The sequence below is a fragment of the Mustela lutreola genome, chromosome 1, assembly GCF_030435805.1.
Source record: "Mustela lutreola isolate mMusLut2 chromosome 1, mMusLut2.pri, whole genome shotgun sequence".
NCBI lineage: Eukaryota > Metazoa > Chordata > Mammalia > Carnivora > Mustelidae > Mustela > Mustela lutreola.
The window spans coordinates 190,240,917-190,246,063 of record NC_081290.1 but is presented as its reverse complement, the minus strand read 5'-3'; the positions used below and the strand labels follow the sequence as shown (position 1 = coordinate 190,246,063).

General features: G+C 44.9%; 1 long non-coding RNA gene across 1 annotated transcript; it reads right to left on the bottom strand.

Moving 5' to 3' along the window:
- Positions 1–2,440: 2,440 nt before the first annotated feature.
- LOC131836966 (uncharacterized) lies at positions 2,441–5,086 on the bottom strand. Its single transcript, XR_009355862.1, has 2 exons — positions 4,762–5,086; positions 2,441–4,388 (listed from the first exon to the last, which is right to left on the bottom strand). It is a non-coding gene; the product is annotated as an uncharacterized LOC131836966 (long non-coding RNA).
- Positions 5,087–5,147: the final 61 nt, after the last annotated feature.

The following is a 5,147-nucleotide window of genomic DNA, read 5'->3' as shown; positions in this document are numbered from 1 at the left end:
GTAAGGAAGATAAGCAGGCAAACTGCACAGAAAATGATGTACTAATTCAGTTATAGTTCTGCATATGGAGACCTTGAGGTCTGAATGGACTGAAGATAAAGAAGCAATTCAAGTCTTCAGCTTGAAATTAAAGAGATCACAATTCAAAATCAAGGAGTGCCTAGCCATGGCCTCTTTTCCTCTTCAGCAAACTGCTGTCCGTGACGTACAGAACAGTCATATCCACTGGAGCAAAACAGGAACACTTCTTGTTCTGGCTGCGAGTTTTTATTTTCTATCAGTTTGTTTTGTTTTTTCTCATCTGGCTCTCGGGGTAGAAACCATTTTCCAGAATACTGAAAGGTCTGTTTTTTTTTTTTTTCCTCTTAGTCCGTATGAGGGCTAGCAGAAGTTTCCACTTTAGCAACAGGAAGGTCAATCTAAAATAAACTCAGAAGGACGCCTGCATGGCTCAGCTGGTTGGGCGTTTGCCTTCGGCTCGGGTCATGATCCCAGGGTCGTGAGATCGAGTCCCACATGGGGGTTTCTGCTCACTGAGGAGCCTGCTTCTCTCTCTGCCTGCCACTCCCCCTGCTTGTGCTCTTTCCCTCTCCCTCTCTAACAAATAAATAGAATCTTAAAATATACTCAGAGGTCTCCAAATACAGGAGAGCCCAACTTCCAAAGCTATGGTGAAACAGGAGGAAGCAATTAGCAGATTATTGATTGTGAAAATCTGGCCCCCTAAAGAGAAAGGAAATTCCCCATGAACTTGGCAGAACATTTAACCAAGCTTTTAACACTGCAGTAGTGCCCATTTTTAAGATGTATTTCTCCCCACTAAGAACAGGAACAAGTAGTTAACTAATGTCTATTTGGTGCTTAGGGCGTCCCGAGCATTGTGCTAAGCACCTTACCCCCCTCTACATCAGCCCTGTCAGGCATGTACCAGCAGGTCGCTTTTAATGCTGTAGAAACTGAGGCTCAGGAAAGCTGAACAACTTGCCTTGAGTCACACAGGTAGAAAGTGGTGTTTACAGGCAAATCCAGGTCTGCCCGACTCTAAAGCCCCATATTCTGGGTGCTCGATTTATTTATTTATTTTTTTAAAGCCAATTCCATAAATTTGTTCATAATTCTGAGCAATTCTCTATGCGGTCGTGAAATGACAGAATTCAAGAAAACTGGAAGTCTTGCTTTCTCTTGACACTTAATCATCCCCATCTCAATGCAAACTGTGAAATGTTCCCAATCTTTTGCCTTCTCTTCCACACCTCCCATCCTATTCAAATTCGTAATACCAGGACCACAGAAACACATCAGTATCCTTACTAGTGTCTATACAGGCACTGTCATTCACTGCTGTGGGGAGCAAAGATAATAAATCTTTCTGGAGCGCAACTTGGCAGAATATATCAAATGCCTAAACAGGAATTTAGGCCTGCATAACCACTTCTAGGAATTTATCCTAAGTAGATTATAAGGGGTAGATCTGAATAAAGATTTGTCAATTAAGTGTCTATTGCAATTTTATAACAGAAAAAAAGAAACCACCTAATTGTCAAATAGTAATCTTGATAAATACATTATAGTTCTTCATGCTGCAATTCTATAGATAGCCACTGAAAATTCTGTAGAGAAAAAAATGACATAGGAAAATGTTCTCAGTAAATTAAATAAAAAACAGTCACAAAGTATTATTTCCATTAAAGTTTAAAGTGTGTGTGTGGATACACAACATAATGCTAAAAGTATTTAATTTAGAAAATTCAATTGTGGGTGGTTTTTATTTTATCCTTTCTTTTTCATGTTCTTCCAGTTTTTTTCAGTAACCGTATTTTTGTAATTCTAAAGCCACTGGTGAAGAAGTAGGAAAAAACTCATCTGGTGCAGCATCTCCTGATAAAAGTTTTCCCCTGCTTAAGGTTTCCAGCAAAAATCAAACCCTCTAGTTTTGTTTTCTTTCTTGAGAGAGAGACTGAGAAAGAGAGAGCAGCAGTGTTGGGGAGGGAGGGAGAGGGGAGGGGTAAGAGAGTGGCGCAGAGGGAGAGAATCTTAAACAGGCTCCATGCTCAGCGTGGAGCCTGATGCAGGGCTTGATCTCACGACTCTGAGATCATGATCTGAACTGAAATTAAGAGTTGGACGCTTGACCGACGATGCCACCCAGGCGCCCCAAGTCTTCTAGTCTTTTGTGCAACACATATAAAATATTTTTAATTTTTAAAAAATTTTTTTATTTTTATTTTATTTATTTATTTATTTATTTTTTTAAGATTTTATTCATCCATTCCACAGAGAGAGATCACAAGTAGGCAGAGAGGCAGGCAGAGAGAGAGAGAGAGGAGGAAGCAGGCTCTCCGCTGAGCAGAGAGCCCGATGTGGGACTCGATCCCAGGACCCTGAGATCATGACCTGAGCCGAAGGCAGAGGCTCAACCCACTGAGCCACCCAGGCGCCCTAAAAAATTTTTTTAAAGATTTTATTTATTTGACAGATCACAAGCAGGCAGAGAGACAGGCACAGAGAGAGAGAGGGGGAAGCAGGCTTCCTGCTGGGCAAAGACCCGATGCAGGGCTCAATCCCAGGACCCTGAGATCATGACCTGAGCTGAAGGCAGAGGCTTAACCCACTGAGCCACCCAGGCACCCTATTTTTAAAATTTTTATTGAAGTCAACATATACATGGAAAAGCGTACATAAAGCAGCCCATTAAATTTTCACAAAGCCATTGCAACAAGCATTGCAAACAGCACTGCCAGGACCCCAAGAAACCTGTTAGGCCCTCTTCTAAACACTACCACCCCACAAAATTAGAACCATCTCCATTTCTATCACCATAGCTTAGTTTTGCCTGGTTTTAAACTTTATATCTAAAGTGAAATTGGGGGCTCCTGTCTTCTGTCAGTTTGGTGTATGTTCTGCAAGGTGGCAACTTGTGGGTTCCTGCTCAGTGTGGGGGAAAGGATGTAGTCCTCAAATGTTATTAACAAGTTATTTGAAATAAGAACTAGCGAATTCAGCTGCTCTGGTCAATCTAAATCAGGTGTTTTACTTTTAAACGTTCCCATTGTTTTACGACATGTCCTTATGAAACACTTCTCCCCTCTGTTCAGGACTTGCACCTGCTACATCTCCCAAGGGGCAAATTCCCAGGTGAAAAACCATCACTGCAGCAAACCTGTGCTGTCACCAAGGATATTCTGGGGATGGGAGCTCAGGAGCAGGGCACACTCATCTTTCTGCTTTCGCAATTTGCAGCCATTCAGTAGGTTTTTAGTAAGTGCATTGAAACCATAAGCCTATTTGTTTCCCAACAGACTGTGACTTTTCCAAAAGCAATGACACAGTCATTCCCATCTGTGGAATCCCATACCTGGTACTGTGCTTATATGCGACAAAGGCCCAATAAATCTTAAAAATGCAAAATCTGTTTAAAACAGAAGGAAAGAAGGGCACCTGGGTGGCTCAGCTCGTTAAGCGTCTGCCTTCAGCTCAGGTCATGATCCTGGAGTCCCAGTATTGAGTCCCACATCGGGCTCTGCTCCCTCTGCTCTTCATTCTGCTTGTGCTCTCTCTTGCTCTCAACTAAGTAAATAAAATCTTTTAAAATAAATAAATAAAAATTTAAAAAACGAAGAAATGGATGGAAAGAATCTACCGTCCTACATAGCTACCCAAAAGTAGAGTCAGTCATACAGATACAGAATCTTTCTTAGTGGGACTGAAATGACAACGTTATGTGTCCATCACTGTGGCTAACCAACCCCCATGCTGTGGAATGTTCTACAGCAGTAAACCATGAGGTGAATCTTTACACACAGCTATGGAAAATCCTCACGATTTGTTCTCAGTTACCAAAAAAGAAGAAAAAAGCAGGTTGCAAACAATCTAATTCTATAACGTTCTATCATTTACAAAAACACAAAAGCCACATCTTTCAAGATACCTATGGAAGTAAATGCACAGAAGAGGCCTGGAAGGTTACACACCACACTGATAACAGCAGATAGCTCCAGAGATGAGGTTGAGGATGGTATAAAAGGGATTTATTCCTCCTTGTTTCTACCAAGGTCTCCAGATGAAGACTGAACAACCCACAAATTGAAGAAAAATCGACTTCTCCCTTGTACTGCCAGTTGGTTTATCTTCTAAGCATAGAAACCTGACTCCTCTGTCCCCCTAAACATCATGAAAAATGTAGGGAAAGAACAGGTAAGAGTTCCTTAAACAAGCCATGGCAGTTACGGCCAGGGCCTTTAAGGAGACTTCTGTGAGGGGAGCCCTGGAGTCGATTTCGGGAGAGGCAGGAAACAGGAGATCCATCTTCCACATTTAAGAAATTTGAGCTCATGTCAATAAAACGGGGAGCGGGTCGCTTTCCAAGGGCTGTGCACACTTCCATGGGGCTGTAAAAATACAAAGGAGGGAGGGAGAAGCGCCAAATACTTGTCTGAGATACTGTAATTCGGACAGAAGCAGGAAAAGAGAAGGGAAGCCACATAAGATTTAATGGAATGAAAACATAAGGTGGTGCCTTTACGCCCAATTACAGCCTCAGCGCTTTGCATTCTGGAATATTCCGTTTCATAAAAATGGATCTTAGAGTAAGGAATCCAGGCCAAAGTCTGCCACCGATAACAAGCGTCATCTCCGTCCCGCTAGCGAACATCGTCTTTTCTGGTGGCTTTAGTGTCATCGGTGAAACGGGGCGGGGTGAACTAAGCCTGTAGCGCAGCCATTCTGATTTCTATCCAAAGCCTAGAGCAGTTCAATACCAACCAGCAAGCGAGCGCCTCTTCCGCGTGGCTACAGAGGGGATGCGGGTCACTCCCACTCCTCGGCCGGGGCTCCCCAGGTGACCGGAAGAAGGGGGCCGACTGCGGGACTGTCCGTGCGCCCACTCGCACCGGCCTCGGGTCATTCCCGACCCCGGTAGTCCGGCACCCAGAGCCGAGGCCGGAAAGGTCCGGGAGCGTACGGGGGCGGGCGCCGAGCCCCGTGACGTGGCCCAATCCCCAGCCGGCGCCGGCGGTTTCCCCCCAACTGGCGGACGGGCCCCTCCGCGGCCTCCGAGGCCCGAGCCGGCGACGGAGGAGGGGGCGGGCGTAGGACGTGGCCCAATGGGAGCGCGCGCCGGGGCGGCGGGGGCGGGGCCGGGCGCGCGG